Source organism: Lemur catta, chromosome 5, assembly GCF_020740605.2.
Source record: "Lemur catta isolate mLemCat1 chromosome 5, mLemCat1.pri, whole genome shotgun sequence".
Lineage (NCBI taxonomy): Eukaryota > Metazoa > Chordata > Mammalia > Primates > Lemuridae > Lemur > Lemur catta.
The window spans coordinates 64097374-64116444 of NC_059132.1; the positions used below are offsets into that span (position 1 = coordinate 64097374).

The 19071-nt window shown below is 38.2% G+C and overlaps 4 non-coding genes across 4 annotated transcripts; all 4 read right to left on the minus strand.

Moving 5' to 3' along the window:
• Nucleotides 1-7358: 7358 nt before the first annotated feature.
• TRNAL-CAA lies at nt 7359-7466 on the minus strand. Its single transcript has 2 exons — nt 7429-7466; nt 7359-7404 (listed from the first exon to the last, which is right to left on the minus strand). It is a non-coding gene; the product is annotated as a tRNA-Leu (tRNA).
• A 3617-nt stretch (nt 7467-11083) lies between these two features.
• TRNAD-GUC lies at nt 11084-11155 on the minus strand. Its single transcript has one exon. It is a non-coding gene; the product is annotated as a tRNA-Asp (tRNA).
• A 6491-nt stretch (nt 11156-17646) lies between these two features.
• On the minus strand, nt 17647-17719 carry TRNAK-UUU. The gene has a single exon. It is a non-coding gene; the product is annotated as a tRNA-Lys (tRNA).
• Nucleotides 17720-18999: 1280 nt separating this feature from the next.
• On the minus strand, nt 19000-19071 carry TRNAM-CAU. The gene has a single exon. It is a non-coding gene; the product is annotated as a tRNA-Met (tRNA).

The window sequence follows — 19071 nt, forward strand, 5'->3', positions numbered from 1 at the left end:
CTGTAGAGCAAACAAAAAATAGACAATACTTAAGAAGCAGGAAGTGCAGTTTAGGAGAGGAGTAAAATAAATTATGAACAGGAGAACAAAGAAAAAATTTAGATGACAGTTGTGCAGCAGGACCATAGTGCAATTAGACCAAACTGAAAGCAAATGGAGGTCAACTGGTAAAATAACTCCAAAAAAATATTTGAACTGATAGCTGACCTGATTTGATTGATCTTGCGGGAAACTTTACGGAAAAGCTATTTGGGGGTTAAGGAATAATTACCAACAGATACGAAGAAACCTAGGCACAGTAAAGATTTTCTTTGAAAGTTTGTCTTTTTTGGCAATTATTAGCATCCAAGAAATAATGGGGGGCAGGATATGGTGGTTCTCACCTGTAATCTCAGGTGGGAAGAATTCTTGAGGCCTGGAGTTGGAAACCAGTCTGGGCAACATAGTGAGATCCCCCTGCCATCTGTCCAAAAAAAATAAAAAATAAACAAATAATAGTGAAAACGTAATCATAGCTCACAACGATGCTAAGCTATGTATAATACTTTCATAGGAAAATAACATAAACAATAAATATTAAACCAAAGCTGAAATATAATTATTTTAGAAGAATAAGAAGTAGTGGGTGATAGTGGTGTAAAAGAGCTATTTATTTAACAAGATAAAAAGTAAATAAATAATGTATAAATCAGTAATAACAGTTATGATATTATTTATAAAAATAGGGATCCATAAATCCAAGAAGGAAACAGAAATGTTAATTTTGGTGGCATGTAGACAAGGTAACTTGAGAGATTAGGGAACAGTGAGGCTTATGCATTTCACAGAAAGCTTTCTGGTGATGCTGAACGTTTTAAACTATATGCATGCTAGAGGAACTTCTAGTGGGACATTCAGAAAAAGCACTCATATTTGTTTTTAATATGAGGACTACTTACAAAGGTGTGTGCAAGGTAGAGAAAAACCATCAGAGATAGTTCTCCGGGACAAGTAACAGTAGGGGTATTACCACACCTGTACCTGAAGAGGCACGGGGAGAATTTAATTACTTGAACCCAGAAGGAGAGAGCCTTGTAGAGAGAGCTACTTTGACAGGAGACGGGACCTACTGCCAAGGTATGTACCAATCTCACCAATAAATACCAGTTTACTGTAACTCTCTGAAAGGTTGTTACTGTGCTTTGTTAATGAAAACCACTAATTCAAGTCTTACATAGAATATGCAAGAAAATGTGAACGATAATTCATTTTCCGGTCGGGTTATACTCATCTCTTGTCAGAATCTTAATCCAAAAACGAAGAACAATGTTTTATACTCTTAAAATGTGATTTCTTTCAATTGATTTCATTGCACGCTGCATTCCATACATCACCACTGGAGAGCAGAGGTCTTGTAGGTAGAGTTAGAGCAGCTGTCTCATTCGTGCCCTGTCTAGAATAACGTCCCTACATTAATTGGAGGCAAGAGGGGACATCAGTCATATGGGCCTGTTGGCGTTGTGAAACAACGGTTAAAATAGTCCTCAGAGAACATATGTGTTTCCCCTCCTGAGGGACACACTGACATTTGGTGTGGATCGAGCCAACAAGACGGGGCGACCGCTTTGGGGGCCAGCGGCGGACGTGGGGATAGTGCACCGGGTAAAGGACACCTGCTACCACCCCGACTGCTCTCAGGTGTGGACCCGAGGGGCCCTCTAGATGAGAACACGGATGGGCGAGAGCCGCTGCGTGGACCTACACCGCAGCTGAAGCCCTAGGACTGGCAGTAGCCTACAGCTGGTCCAGAGACAGAGCTAAATCGTGTGCGATGTGAGTGAGTCACCCCAAATTAGAGTCAATACCATTTTGGCGGCCAGATTTCTCACGATCCCATGTAAGAAATGCCACACCTTTCAAAAAGAGTGACCCATTCGCCAGGCCATTTTCTCGGATCTGGTCGTCCCTGCACTGCCCTAAACGCTAGACAGTTTCACAGACTCAGAATTTCGAGGAAGGTGCTCCGAAACCCTGGGCTCCCTGTGATGAGGGGCCAGAGGAGGAGCCCGGCTTGTTCCAGTCCAAGGCTGGTACTGCTGGAAAGTTCATGGCAGCTGCTTAGTTTGAAATCTTTCGGATACCTCACTAGAATATCATAAAGAGCACAAAGAACTTTTACACAGGAACAAAATAGAGACTTTACAACACATTAAAGGCCTGACAACTCCACATTGGATATAAGTACTGCCTAAGGAAGCCAAACGGTAGTCAAGTAGAGTTAGGACAAGGCCCCAGCGGGAACAGGAAATGCAAAGGAATCCCAGAGGGAGCACGGAAATATTGACCTGTTACTCTCTCCTAGGAGAGACCCAAATCTGAGCTGCAATCTCTGCAAATAGAACTGAGATTATACAAAATAATGTCACTGCTGAAAGAGGGTGGGAAAGCTTAGAAAGCGCTGTGTTGAATTGCTACTTTGCTTTGAAACATCAAGGCAATGCCGTTCGTCACTTTAGTCCATGAAAAGAAATTTGACTATTTCAGAGCTGCGGGTAAATTCCCTCCAGACCTGGGCTAGGTTCTGGAGCCAAGAGAACCATGATTGCAGAGGTGCCAAGGTCAGGCCTTCATTGAAACCACATAGTAGGGAATCTTTGACATCTGCAGCATGGAAAGTTAACCTGCCTCCTTTGCTCTCTGCAGAGGGGCCTATGCTACAAGTTCAGGAAAACTCATTTCATTTAGATCTAAACAGAAAATGAAGTATGCTGGTGTCCACAGATAGCTGCAATAATTACAAATACAAAAATTGCAACTTGACCTTCCTATATATAGGTTTGCCAAAAAATATGGCTACAAAGAAGAAACACAAATAACTTATCATTCCATCATTGATTTATAAAAATTATAATGAAGCAATAATAGCTATAAAGAAAAAATAAAAAAAAGAAATAAAAGAATTCAAGGAATGTATTGCCATAAATAAATATTTCATTAGAAGAAAAATGAAAGCTATGAAATGGGAAATGATAGATATCATAAAGTAGTGACAAAAGACAAAAATACTTCAGAATTGAAGCCTAAAATTACAAAAAGAACAGGGGCAATTGATACCATTGACAGCATATAAGTGGATAGTGAGAACAGAAATGAAAAATGGAAAAAAAGAAACAGAAAAAGTGATCAAATCACTTATAAAAATAATTATAGATATAGGGCAAAGGTTGGTAATCTGCAGCTGTGGGCCAAACCCACGCCTACCACCTGTTCTTGTGTGGTCTCAAGCTAAGAATACTTTTTACATTTTTAAATGGTCCCCAAAATCAAAAGAATAGTTTTTGTAACACATGAAAGTTATGTGAAATTCAATTTTCAATTCAAAATTCAAATTAAGCTTTATTTAAATAAAGTTTTATTGGAACACAGCCATGCTCACTCATTTACTATTGTATGTGGCTGCTTTCATACTACCCTGCTCAATACCAGAGTTGAGTAGCTGCTATAGAGACCATATGGTCAGCAAAGCCTAAAATATTTACTATCTGGCTTTTTATAAAAAGATTTTGCTGCTGGTTGTGGTTGCGCATTATGGTAATCCTTAGCAGTCTAGGAGGCCAAGGTGGGAGGATCACTGGAGGTCAGCAGTTCAAGACCAGCCTGAGCAAGAGCAAGACTTCCACCCCATCTCTACAAAAGAAAAAAAAAAGAAAGAAAGAAAGAAAGAAAGAAAGAAAGAAAGAAAGAAAGAAAGAAAGAAAGAAAGAAAGAAAGAAAGAAAGAAAGAGGGAGGGAGGGAGGGAGGGAGAGAGGGAGAGAGAGAGAGAGAGAAAGGAAGGAAGGAAGGAAGGAAGGAAGGAAGGAAGGAAGGAAGAAGGAAAGAAAAATTAGCTGGATGCGTTAGCCTGTACTTGTAGTTCCAGCTTCTCAGGAGGCTGAGGCAGAAGGATAACTTGAGCCCAGGAGTTTGAGGTTGCAGTGAGTTATGATCACGCCACTGCAATCTAGCCAGGGCAACAGAGCAAGACTGCCTCAAGAAAGAAAATGAAAAATTTTTCCAACTACTGATATAGAATATAGGCAAGGGAGATAAAAAATACACATAAGTGGAATTCCCCTCTCCAAAACACAAATTATTGAACTATAGTCCATAGTCTACATTATTTTATGAGAAAATAGTCATAATCTAAAAGAAGGCTTGAATATATCTATTGAAAGCTCACAAAGTATACCATGGAAAATTGATTCAGAATTGTCAGCACTGGTATAATTTCTAGTTAATTCATTTGACTTTCAAGATAAAAAAATCTTTTGGGTAGCAGCTACAAAGATCAAGTCAACACTAGGGGAAAGAAATTCATGGCAACTGACTTCTCTACAATAGCATCCAATGCCAGAAGACAGCAGAGAAACACCTACAACACACTGAAGGAAATATAGTATGAGCCAAGGGATTGTACATATTCAGATAAACTGTATTTTAAGTAAAATATTCTGTATAAACCACTTGAAAATGCAAGAGTTCAGGATTTATTGATTGCACATAGACCTCCCTTGAAGAAGCAACTATAGGAAACAATCTAGGCAAACAATCAAACAAATAAAATGACTGGGGAAATTCCAACAAAAGAATTAGCACAGGGCATTAAATTTACACACAGAAAATTATCACAACAATGAGAAAGATAAGAGTAACCAGAGAAAATGGAAATGGTAAATGCTCTTATGAAGATGACATAACTAAAAATTTGAGAGTATGGAGCAATATGGTATGATTTCTAATAACTAAGATAAAAAGTATTTTTTAAGAATTACAAATATTTTATTCCTAAGATTATTTAACTATACCAAGGCAAACACTGAGAGACACTATCATGTTGACTAAAATTTGGTAGGAAATAAGATGAAAAGAAGGAGAGAAGAAAAAGCAATCCTGTGAGTTAATTCCAATAGAAATCTGAATCATCTTCCTTCAGAACAGTTGCTAAAAATGTTGAAAACATTGTGAGCAATGTTAATCATCAATTACAACAGAACAAAACAAATGCTTTTGGGTGAGTTTCTTTGGCTCTTGGTGTGTAGAAAGATGATACCAATACTGTTCAGTTTATTTGATGATAGGAAACACTAACTTTGAGTTTCAATTAAGTGAAACATTATTTCCTCCAAAAGAATTTCATTTTTCTCATTAAATAAACCTACATCACAAACATTTTACTCAATTCCATATCTATATTTTGAATTTTATCAATTTTGTTTTCTCTCTTATTATGTAAGCATCTACATAATATCCTTGATTTTTCCTCTTGATCTATCTGGCCCTTTACAGAAAACATTTGCTAACTCATGACTCATATTATGGAGAATTAGGGTAATCTGAAGTAGGGCAAGAATTCTTGAAGTTTTCAGCTACTGGAATTCTATGGGAACAAGAAAATCTTACCTATTAGAGGAGTTAAGTTGGGGGACCTAAATTCAGACTCATATATTTGACTCAAAGTTCTCATGGTTTTACCTCTCTACATTGTTTTAAAGTAATATTCTGGGTGCTTTACCTGAGGAACAAATAAATTTAATTAAGCAGGCAAAACCAAGCAAACAAAACAATACTAGATCATCACCCACACATGAAATGGGCAACTTTAGATACTTTATTGCAAATTGTTGCTTATAATATTTGTATTGTCTTTCATAGAAAACAAAACCCTCTGAAAGCTACTGATTAGAGGGCTAATAAATACTGGTATAAACAGTGACCAGTGCATCAAAAACTTTCACCTTAATCAAGGCAGGAAACCACCTGTGGTAGTCTGAATAGTGGCCTCCCAAAGACGCCCACATGCTAATTCCAGGAACCTATGTGTATGTTATGTTACTTGGCAAAAGAGACTTTACAAAGTGATTAAAGTTAGGATCTTGTGATAGGTGATATTCTGGATTATCCAGTTAGGTTCAACATAACTACAAGAGTCATTATAATAGGGAAGCAAGAGGTTCAAAGAGAGAGAGAGAAAGGCAATGTGATGATGGAATGAGAGCTTGGAGTGATGTGCTTTGAAAATGTAGAGTTGGACCTTGAATCAAGGAGTACAGGTGGCCTCTAGAAGCTGGAAAAGGCAAGAAAACAGACTCTCTTCTGAAGCTTCCAGAAGGAGCAAAGCCCTGCTTGATCTTAGACTTCTGACTGTAAGAGAAGAAATGTGTGTTGTTTTAAGTCACCAAGTTTGTGGCAACTTGTTATAACAGCAAAAGGAAACTAATACACAACTTATTCCTCCATAGTGACTATAAAAAGAGAAGGCCGGGCGCGGTGGCTCACACCTATAATCCTAGCACTCCGGGAGGCCGAGGCGGGTGGATCGTTTGAGCTCAGGAGTTCAAGACCAGCCTGAGCAAGAGTGAGACCTTCATCTCTACTAAAAATAGAAAGAAATTATATGGACAACTAAAAATATATACAGAAAAAATTAGCTGGGCATAGTGGTGCATGCCTGTAGTCCCAGCTACTTGGGAGGCTGAGGCAGGAGGATTGCTTGAGCCCAGGAGTTTGAGGTTGCTGTGAGCCAGGCTGACGCCACAGCACTCTAGCCCAGGCAACAGAGTGAGACTCTGTCTCAAAAAATAAAATAAAATAAAATAAAAACAAGGAGAAAGATTCCTTCTAGTCCAGGGTTTCTCAAACCCAGCACTATTGACACTTTAGGACAGATAATTCTTAGTTAGTTGCACTGGCTGTTGTATGCATTACAGGATGTTTAGCAGCGTCTCTGACAACTACCCACTAGAAGCAAGTAACATCCTCTCCCAGTGTGGACAACCAGAAATGTCTCCAGACATTGACAAAATCACCCCTGGTTGAGAACCTGGTCCTTCTGCCTGTCACATCTCTCTTATCTTATGCCATAGAATATATAACATCCAATCTCTTTACTCTCCAAAATCCTTATACGCCAGCAAAGAGAAGTGATAGGGAGAAGGTATGTGAGGAAGGAGGAAGGCCAGTAGGTGAAGAAAAAGAAGAGGGTCAGGTGAGGGCAATGGAGAAGGAAGGACACGCAGAAGTATGGAAGAATGCTCAAAACGCCTCACAGGACAGTTAAAAGACTGCCTTGTCTAGATTTTAAGACTTACATTTTAAGACTGAGACATTTCTATTATTCCATGCAGAAATTCATAAATAAGTTATTTTTATTGAAAGAACAAGAGGGAAGAAGGAAGAAGGTGAACAAACGTCTTAATCACACTGGTCTCAGAAGAGTTGAAAATGGGTGACATAATGAGGAAAGGGGAGAAAGGCAAGATTTGGTGATGCCGCCAAAGAAAAGGTTGGGTTAATCAAAGAAGTTCCAGATTTAGAACCTGAAAAGTACAAAACGGAATTATGTCAGGAGTGGGATTCGAACCCACGCCTCCATTTGGAGACCAGAAACCCCTAGCAAGGGAAGGGCAAAGCTTGAGTCTGGTGCCTTAGACCACTCGGCCATCCTGACACACACATGGAAAAGGATCTCATGTAATCAACCATTTACTGTAATTAACACCAATGAGTTCTAGAGTTTTCATTCAGAATATGTAAAATGAAATACAAGTTCTGAGTTGATTGCGAAGATCAAAGGGAGTAAACTTAGAGTTTTGATGGAAGCTGGAGACTGTCACTATGGCACGTAGCTAAGGCAGCCCCAGAGCCGAGTATGGAAAGCCTGCTCCCGCCCGCACCTCCGCTCAATCCTGCGCACCGAGCTCTCCTCCTCCCACTGATCCGCCCACCCCATCCGCCAAGTCAGCCCCTATGGCGTGGGAATTTCGCAAATCTTTGAAAATGGCTCGGTAGGTTTTGTTAGCGCTGGCTGCGGAGGCCACTTCAGCTAATTTCCCGCTGTGCTTACGCTTTCTCCTTCTTACAATTACATTGAAAAAGTAACATAGGTAAGGAGAGACTCAAACATCCCTTTTATAACATATTTTCCAGCGTTCGATTTGTCCCTCTAAGTGTCGGTGGAGGGTGTATTGCACATTCTTCTCGGTGTTTCTCTCCACGACCTCAACTTCTTCCTGCACTTTCTTCTCCCAATGGCTTTTATCTCTCTCATTTTCTTTCTCCCATTCAGTTCTCCCTGATGGCCTAGGGAAAGGGCATGTGAAGTGAAAGCATGTGATATACGATAGTAAGGATACCAGTAAAAAGGGTTTGTGGCCATTACCGAGTAGTAAATAGTACCTTCTTCCTCCCTCCCTCCTCTCAGTGGTAAAGGTGAGAGGTTTTTATCCGCCAGGTCACAGCTGTCCTTGTTTCCGTTTCCTAAGGGAGGGCTTCCAGCATTATAGACACGAATTGTAAATCAGCTATTGCAGGGTTGTAGGCTACTGCAATCCCAGCACTTTTGGGAGGCCAAGGCAGGAGGATCGCTTGAGGCCAGGAGTTCCAGACCAGCCTGGACAACATGGAGATCCCATCTCTACAAAAATAAAAAAATAAGAAAAGTTATCCAGGGATGGTGGCTTGTACCTATAGTCCCAGCTACTTGGGACGTTGAGCCCAGGAGTTTGAGGCTGTGGTGAGCTATGATTAAGCCACTGCACTCCAGCCTGGGCAATAGAACGAGATTCCGTCTCTTAAAAACAAAACAAAACAAAACAAAAACAATGACAAAAAATTTTTTTTGAACATTTTAGTAACATAATCAGAGGAACCAAGTTCAGAGAAATGGCCAGTAGCTGCCAAACTTTGGGACATAATGAGATTGCCTGGTTATCTTTAAAACCTATTGAAGAATAGCTCCCATCCTTAGACACTCTGATTTAACAGGTGTAGGGTGCCACCCCTACATCAAGAATTTTAAAATCTAATCAGGTTATTCTAATGTGTAGCAAAATTTGAGAGCCATTGAGATCTTCCCAAATGTGGTTTTTTACCCAGCAGCAATCTGTATCACCAGAAAGCTTGTTATAAGTACAGAATCTCCAGACACACCTGAGATCGCCTGAAAGAGAATCGCATTTTAACAAAATACCCAGGTGATTCTGATGCACTTCAGACTGTGAGAAGTGCAGACTTACAGCAGTGTTACTCAAAGGGTGGCCAGCTGACCAGCAGTATTAGCAGCATCCAGGAGCCAACTAACACTGCAAATTCTTGGGCCACTCTCCAGACCTATTGAATCAGTATCCCTAGGGGTAGAGCCCAGGAATCTGTGTTTTAACAATTGCTCCAAATGATTCTCATGCATGTGAAACCTACAAAATAAGAATATACACTTTAAACAGATTCCCACTGATTTGTAAACTCTTAAAAATGAGAAAAATTCTAGCCTAGAGGATTTAAGAATATAAAGGCTACTATCCCAAGATGCCGCAAAGAACATATAATTTAAGACAGTAGGTACTAGCTCCATATAACGTTGTTGGTTTCAAAAGGTTTTTCAAAGTCTTCCAAATTTTTTTCAAAATTTTTTAAAAATTTCAAAAATTTGTTTCGAAGCAAAGTATGGTTATTTCTCAAATAAATAAGATTGTAACATTCTTGCAATAAGTGATAATCACTTGAACAAGAGTTTTTATTCTATTGGGCTCTAGTTTATGAGTCAATCACATATCTGTTGCACAAAGCAGCTGCCATCACAAGCTACCTTTTTTAAGGTAAGGGTTACAATTCTCTGTTCAGGACATCTTAAAAACAACTTATTTCAATTGCACAAATATAATTAATAAAGAATGTATTTTTACTGCTCTTCACCTTTTCAAAGACATCTTTCAAGTGGAATAAGCTACGTTGGTCATTTAGTTTCCAAAGCCTCTAATGACGTTGGCCGTATCTCTGGACTGCCATGTTTTTGACCATCTCAGTTGACCCAGACTTTTTTACTGGACCTGAAAAACAGAAGCAAGATGCATCCTGGAATACTAATATTATCTGCTGATGTCTGCTGAAGTCTCTTCATACCACAAACAACTTCTAAATGAGAGCGAGCAAGAAGGGAATGACAGAAGGAAGATTCTGTAGAACTGCCAGAGAACACATGTTTTTACTCATCTTTGTTCATATGAAGAATACATTAAAAACAGTGTAAATTAAGGAAAGAATAAAAGCCTTAGAAATGCCCCCATCCAACTGCAGCACTAAAGTTAAAAATATACACTACCAGATTTACAACGGGATAAGCAGAAGGCCAGAACTAAGTGATCCTGTCAAAGGTGTCTGTATCTCTGCTAACACCTCAATAACTCAGTTTGAAACAGTGCATAACAATTTACATAAAGTTCCATATGTGTCAGAAAAAATTGTCAGAATCTTGGAAATGGGCCACAGAAATTATTGGGTGTACTCTCAGTGAAGTGTTGAGCATTGTCTAATGAACCTCTGAAAATTACTTGATTCTGAGTGGCACCTTTGACAAAATTTTTATTTATTAAACTATTCTAGAGCTCTATAGGGGAAAAGTTGACTTGTAGATAATTGATAACAATGCAGATAATCCCAGACATTACATTTTACTGTCCTATGGATTATTAATCAGTTTTCCATTAATCATTAGTTTATTAATCTCCCCAAGAATCCTGAAGTATGAATTGTTATCCCAAGATAACAGATGAAAGGAAGAGGGCTGAGAGGGGCAAAATAACCCAAGACAGCACTCGGTTTGTGAGTGATGCAGCCTAAATTTAAACTTCACTAACCGCCCTAGTAGTTCGGCCCTTTCTGTTCCAAAGTCACCTCCACTGGCAGCGCGGTCTCGACGGACTCTCACTGGCCTAGCGCGCTTGGAACACACTGAGGCAAAGAAAGACGCGTCTCTTGCACCTCAATCCAATTAATCGAAGAATGAAAATTCTCAGTTAGGATCCCGCAGTGTTTCCAGTGCCAGCTGTACACATTTTGAATCCCGGCGCCTTCGGTGACCTCTCCTCCAAGAGAGAAGGCGGCACTGGATTTCCATGAGATGGCAGTCACTTACTGGGTAAACCCATTGATAAACCAACACGCGGGAATTCGACTTAAAATAAAACAAAGTGACAACAAAAACACAGAAAAAAACCTTAGCTCCTTTCTGAGGAGCCACTGCTAGGCAGGCTGTTACTGTTAGAATGTGAGGCAAAAAGTATCTACAGCCTCCCCGTCGGGGAATCGAACCCCGGTCTCCCGCGTGACAGGCGGGGATACTCACCACTATACTAACGAGGAAGACGGCACACTCGTTCTCAGGAAGTTCAATTGCAGGGATATAGCCACATTGTGACTTTTGTTTCCTTTCCTGGTATAGAATTTCTAAGAAATTCACCTATGTTCACGTTAAGAAATTGTTATTAAATCTGAACTATGGAAAAACAACAAAAAAAGAAATTGTTATAAATTGTCTACAACAGATTCGCCATGTTACTTAGAAAATATAAAAATGACAGCCCTGCAAAAGATTATGACATTGCTGTAAATAGTTCTAGTTCGTTAATAGCAAAGAAATGTCAATTAATAGTGAGGAAAGCAGTAAACTTAAGTTCCCTCTGCTCAAAATATCCTCCCTTCTTTATCTCAAGTTATTCGTTATAGATTTAGCACAAGGGTCACCTTTCCCCGAGATTTTTTCTCAGACCAATGTGAGTTAGATGCCCTTCCTCTGTTTCGGTTTACCATGATGAAAATCATATATATATGAATTTCTACATGGAATAAAGGTAAGGTCTTAGTCTTAAATTTTAGATCTTAGATTTTGCAGCGTTGGCATTAAATGCGTTTATTTCTGTATAGACTTTTAGTAGCAGAAATGCCATTCCTAGAAATGCTCCTCAGTGAAATTCCAGCTGAGCTCTACAGGTGGCTTCATAGAAGGTAGTCATTATGTAGCAATTCGAGGTAGCAGAGAATTGAAGGCAATCTGAATGTCCATCAGAAATATGAATTTCTGAGACAAGCAGTATGTTTCCTAGAGCTGCCATACCGATTTGCCACAAACAAATCTGTGGCTTAAAACAACAGAAATGTATTATTTTTCAGTTCTGGAGGCTAGGAGTCTGAAATCAAAGTGTTGGCAGGGCCACCCTCCCTTTGAAAGCTCTACGGAAGAATACTTCCTTTCCCCTTCCGAGCTTCTGGTGGCTACTAAATAGTAACCCCTAGCATACCTTGGCTTGTAGCTGCACGATTCCAATCTCCGACTCTGTAGTCATATGGCCTTCTTCCCTCTGTGTTTCTGTGTGTCTTCTCCTCTTAAAAAGGCATCAGTTATTGGATCTAGGGCCCACCTTAATCCTGTGTGACTTCATCTTAGCTAATTACACCTACAGAGACCCTATTTTCAAATAAAGTCATGTTCTGAGATTCTACATAGACACAAGTTTTGGGGGCAACATTAACCCACTACAATTAAGAATGAAGAATAAAGTATTACATTCATAAGCTTAATTAACTGAACCAAGGTAAACATTAAGACCTGTAAAATTGTTGATTAAAGTTGGTTGTGGGAGAGAGGGAAGGGGGGTAGGGAGAAGGAAGAGTATACAAGCTTACATTGTTATTGCTCAGACCAAGGAAAAAAGGGATTGTCTAAAGAAAGATGAGAACCAAGCTCTTAAATAATGATGTAATGATGAAGATAACTAATAGATAAAACTTACAAACTTTCTAAAAATATTAGAACAGGTCAAATGACAGAGTAGCTTATTTTTGAAATAGATATTAAAGACCTAAATAAAAGCAGAAATATATTACGTTTATAGATAGGAAGACTTAATATCTCAAAGGTATTATTTATTCCCAAATTGACCTATCAATTCAATGTACCTTCAATATAAATACCAAAAATGTTTTTCCAAGGACTTAGTAAACTGGTTGTAAAATTATGTGGAAGTGCATAGAACTACAATAGCAGGACACTTACCAAAAATAGAAAGAGAATTGCCAACAAGGTTGCAGGACTTATTAGACACTTCAGTAATTAATATATTACAAAACAGATACTGGTACAGAAACTCGAATTGACAAAATATAAAGGAGAGCTCAGAAAAAGAGCTATGCGTATATAAAATCTCATATATTGACAGAGGGGGCAAGCCAGATTAGAGAAAGTTGGGGCTACTTAATAAACGGTGTTAGGAAAAATATAATATTCCAAAGGGGGAAAATGTAAAATTGGATAAAAATTACTGCCAGAAAGGTCAAGGACATAAATGTCAAATACAAAATTTACAGCTCTTAGTAGTATGTATATGAATCAATCAGGACTCTGTATAGACTATTTTAGGTAATAAAATGGAGAAATTTAATAAAATAAATAGGCTACACTAGTGATAGAAGAACTGATATGACAAATGGGACAGAGATTAGCACCAGTAGGAAGCCACTAAAGGCTGAAAGAACCTGAAACCACAACAGATTTGCCCTCCAGGCATTTGACAGATTGAGGAGATGTAGCCAAGGCCCAGCAGTAGTGGGTAATACCCTGTTTCCATTCTTCCTGCTTCTCTCTAATCCCCATCCAGTGCTTAACATTGGTTAAATCCATCAGATGCCCAGGGCATTTGGGAAATGTAGTTTATACAGTCTGGCATCTTTGTGGTATAAAGCCCAAAAAAGCATGGTTGATGAATAAATCTGAGCACAGACAGTTAAGGGAAGTCTACCCCTTTTGCTACTCATCATCCAATATTAGCATTTTACCAATATTTAACTGAGATGTTCAAAAAGTTAATTCTCTATGCACATAAAGATATCTCCAAACTCTCTCAAAAAAGAGAAGCAAAGTACCATCATACTTTCTCAAAGAACAGCATTATTGGAGCCTAGGAATTGAAATTACCTGGCCTAAGGTAATTTCATACTAGGTCTAATCATCCTAGCCCTGTTCAGTGAGAAGTAAAGAACATGCAGCTGTTCCAATAGATGGTGCCCAAAATAGGGAGAGAGGGATAGAAGTTATCTGGCTTCTTTATCCCTTTTACTCTCCTATCACCCACCAGTACATTTTGTTGATTAAACTGAGCTGCAGACAAATGGGAAGTTAGCTTGGGAAATGCAGTCTGAGGAGTTCAGCCCTTTTTAATATAGGAGAAGGGTGCAGGAGAAGGGTGAAGAAAGAATATGAGAATCAACAGACAGTGACTACTGCATGCAAAAAATACATATTAAAGTAGCAAAGATTGGAAAGACTGGTTAAACAACATGCAAAACTGCTACCAGTTTAAGAAAGCTTACTATATTTGTGCAAATGAAATTAATAGTTTTTCTTAACCAAATTGTAGCTTAAAATGAAAACACAAGTTACACTGAGGAAGATCAACTAGATTCAAATAATTCAATTGAATTGCAAGCAATTAGTTAAGGAGAAAGACAAAAAATATAACAAGAATTCACACATTTTATTTAATGATAAGCAGATCAATTAAATAAATAATCACAAAGATAAACTGGCATTTAGAAGAAAATTCAAATGTATAAATCCAAACATATGCAGAATAGTAAAGCTCATTGTGATAAAGGAATACAAATTATGACTACAATATGATACCATTTACCTCCATTTGATAGGATACAAATTAAATGTGCAAATATAACAACAGTTGGCGAGTATTTGGATATATAGTACCTCTTATACATTGTCAGTAGAGACATCTATTTTTACAACTTTGGAAAACAGTTTGTCATTACCTCAAAAAGTTAAATATTTACATAATCTAACAAACCAACAATTTGTCTCCTAGGAAGACACATCCAAGAAATACTTTTACTTCTATATCATATGATGTGTGCCTAAGTGTTCATAGAACTGCTTACAATGTTAAATACCTGAAAACAACTCAAATGCTCATTGGTTGATGTGTGAAAGATCTGATGCAAAGATTTTTGAAATCTGCACCCTGAAATGAGAAAATTGCCCATGGTATGTTCATGAAAATTGTTCCTATATTAGCTGCTCCCACCCTCGAAAAATCTCAATATATTCTAAAATGTAGAAATAATAGAAACAACATTTTCTGACACCCTACAAATTATAAAGCTTTTTAAAAAAAGCTGGGGCCAAAGGGAAAATATAAACAGTTAAAAAATCTATAAAACAAAGACATTGAAAATATTATATAGCACTAAATATTATAAAATATTATAATACCACTAAAGCAGTATCCAGAGGAAAACTTGTATACCTAAATTCTTCCGTCAATAAAAAGGAAATAATATTAAAATCAAGACTCTGTCTCAGAGAATGACTTAGTTTAGGTTACCAAGAAACAGATTCTAAGACAGAGACTGTGTGCACAAAATTTATTAGAGTACACAGGAGAACAGCACCTATAAAAATGAGAGGAAAGCAGAATTAGAGGGAGGGAAAAGTGAAACTGCAAAGCAGTTACAACAGAGGTTTCAGCCAGGCCACTAGGAGCTGGAATTAGAATGCCCTTCATAATTGACCCAAATTAAAGCAAAAATGCAGTCATTGTATTATGTATAGCTTACCCCAGACAGGAATTCTAATCCGAAAAGAGTATAACCTTTGGCAAGGGGTTACTGATAAATACTGAGCCTTTCCCCAGGCAAAAATAAAATATTTATAAAAAGATTGATAATTAACTCACAAAGAAAACATCAGTAAGTTTCATACAGTAGAATTATTACAAACAAAATTCTGGTCACAATGCAAAAACAACTGTATTCACAAAATAAAAAACCATCAAGGCCTCCCCATATGGATATTTTAAAATTTTATTAATAATTCTTATGTGTAAGCGAAAATGCCATATGAGATGGAGTTACAGAATTTTAAAAAATAAAAATGATAAAACATTGCATATCAGAATATATTATGTTCATTTAAAGTAGCAATCAGAAGAAAATATAGATGCTTAAGCCTTTTTATCAATAAGGATGAAAAAATAAAAACAAATAGAATACATTTCTATTATAAGCCATGAAAATACGGAAAACACTGAAGAAGAAAAGCAGGATGTGGGTGGAGGGGTAGCCCTGTCAGATACTAAAACATAAGCTTAATGCACCTATAATTAAAGCACCATAACACTTACAAATGAATAGACAGCCAGTAGAATAGAATATTATACAAAGTCCAGAAGTAAACAAAATCACACATGGACACTTAGTGTATGATAAAGCATGTATTTCAAACCACAGGTGCAAAGATGGACTTTTTGATAAATAGTTCAGAAACAACTTGTTATCTGTTTAGAAAGAGCTAAAATGAAATTCAAACCGCATTGTCTATGCAAGAACAAACTCCAAATGGATCAATGACCTAAACGTAAAAATTAAAAGTCTGTAAGTATTAAGAATCACATGTGAATTTCCTTGCAAACTGGAGATTTTCTAATTATGACCTAATAATTTTCTCATTACGACTTAAATCTAGATATAATCAGAGAAAATTTGATATAGTTAAGTATAAAAATGATAAGATATTATGATAATTCCAAACACAGCTAACATATGGTGGAGGTGTGTGGGAGTACTTGCAGTGCATATCACAGATGAAGTGTTAATACCCCTAATATATAGAGATGTTTTAACAATTGAAGGAAAAAGCCAAAACTTCATATTAAAATGGGCAAAAGAAATTAACATATAATTAAAAATATATATGTATATATATGCCCTTGTACGTATGAAAATATGTTCAAACTCTGTAATAAAGAATTGCAAATTGAAACTATTAATACATGAAGATACCATTTCTCTGCTATCAGATTGGCAAAAATTAAAAAGTATGTCAAGACTATGTGGAACAGGCACTGTCATTTATTTCTGGTAGAAATGCAAATTAATACAATCTTTAGGGAGGGGAATTTGACTATATCTAACAAAATTACATATGCATTAATTGTTTCACCCAACAATCTCAATTCTAACAATTTACCTTAAGAATCTAACATCTACATCAACAAAATGAAAATACATATGAACACATTTATTTGTTGCAGCAGTGTTTGTAATTGCAAAATATTCTAAACATCCTAAATGCTGAAACATAAGAGAATAGTTAAATTGTTATTTCCACACGGTGGAGTACTTATGTGGCTATAAAAAGGAACAAGGGCGATCTCTGTGAAGTGATACGGAGAGATTTCTAGGATATATTGCTAAGTGAAAAAATTAAATGCAAATCAGTAATATCTACAGTATACACTCTCTTTAGTCTAAGAAAGTAGAGGACATTTAAAAAAAATATGTATCTGCTTGTTTATTTTAAAAAGAGGCACAGAAAGGATAAACCAGAAACTGTTGAGATTGATTACCTGTAGGGAGTAGATGGGAATGAGTCGGAAAAGATGGAGAGAAGGAAAAGGAAAGAACCAGAAAGAAGCAATGAGGGGAAGTGACACTTGTCTGAGTGTATTTCTTTGTGTAGTTTTGACTTTTAAAATGATGTTATGCTTCATGTATGTACAAAAATAAATAAATAAAATAAACAAGATCAGAGAAAAAGTCAAGACCACCCAAACTGCTTCCCATACACCCAGATTAACTATTTCAAGGGAATCAGTTTAGCATTTTTATATGAAGTCCTTTTCCACTCTCCCTGGAAAGGTGGGCAAGTGTTTCAGTTATTGGGAAAGGATAATTAACGAGGAAGGCCGTGCTTTTCGTCCATTTTGGCTTATTACAGTATTTCCCCTACTCTCAAGATGTTCCTAAGTGGGACCTGTTACCCTGCTCTATCTGAAGTAAAACAGCAACGCCTGAACAGGGACTTGAACCCTGGACCCTCAGATTAAAAGTCTGATGCTCTACCAACTGAGCTATCCAGGCCCTACGCTAGGCCTTTTTAATTTATAATAAAAAATGACTAATTGATCACCAAGGCGTGCTCTTGAAGTTCATAATTTTGAGAATTACTATGGTTTTCCAAGGGTTCTGGTCACATGCCCCATGTCTCAGTGTTGCATCCGAGCTTTAGTATATTAAGCATCCATTTAACCTCCAAATTGTTTATGCATTACACAATTACTATGTAATATTTATTGCAAGATTAATGACGAAGAAAGAAGGGCTCAGAATAGAGTAGGATTATTCCCACAAACAGGAAGGAACTCTTAGAGTAGCATCTGCTCGTTAGAGACAGCTTTTATAGTGGACACCACCGGCTTACCGGACGATTGGAGGTAGGAGGTACCGATTTCACCAGTGACGTCAGTAAGTGGGAAGAAACTTCAGGAGAATCAAAATTAGGTAAGGAAGGAGAAAGGTTATGGCACAAGGCAGGTGATTCAGTTCCCATTGCTTCCTCCGGCGTTTTCCTAGCTTTCTCAGAGTTGGGGTTTCCTGGATTTTTTTTTTTTTTTTTTGAGACAGAGAGTTTCGCTCTGTCGCCCCAGCTAGAGTGCAGTGGCGTGATCATAGCTCACAGCAACCTCAAACTCCTTGGCTCAAGCGACACCCCTGCCTCGGCCTCCCCGGTAGCTGGGACTACAGGCGCGCGCCACGACACCCGGCTAATCTTTCTATTTTTAGTAGAGACGGGTCTCGCTCTTGCTCAGGTTGGCCTTGAAATCCTGATCTCAAGGGATCCCCCTCTCTGCATCCTCCCGACACCCCGTCTCGGCCTTCCTGGAATCTTAAAGCCAGAGAAACCAACAAATGTGACAACCGCTTCTGTCCAGTCTCGCCCAGCCTAGTCCACACCTTTTTTCGCTCTGCTTTTCTTCACCTCCTCCCCAGTTTCCTCTCCCCTCTTTCTCCACGCTCCGCTCTGCTACTCTCACCGTAAAGTCTCCTACCTCCCCTTTGCAGATTCAGCAATTTCTCCGCCTATGCTTCGATCCTTTAATGAAGGTGGAACCACTAGGTAATGCACTGTCCCGCTCCTGACACGCAGAGAGCCCACATTTTCCCTTGTCCTAGTCTATTTTCTAATTCCAGATTTTATTTTGAGCTCTATCCTGTTTAAAGACCGGCAGTTAAAAGAGTTTTTGCTGCCTCGGTCACAGTAGATCTTCAATTATTCACGATGTTTTGCAGCTCTTCAGCAGTGAAGTACTGCGGAGAATTCATCGTGCACAGATCCAATGTTGTGGATGAAAAGAAGACCTTAGCAGAGGATGGTTTCGATCCATCGACCTCTGGGTTATGGGCCCAGCACGCTTCCGCTGCGCCACTCTGCT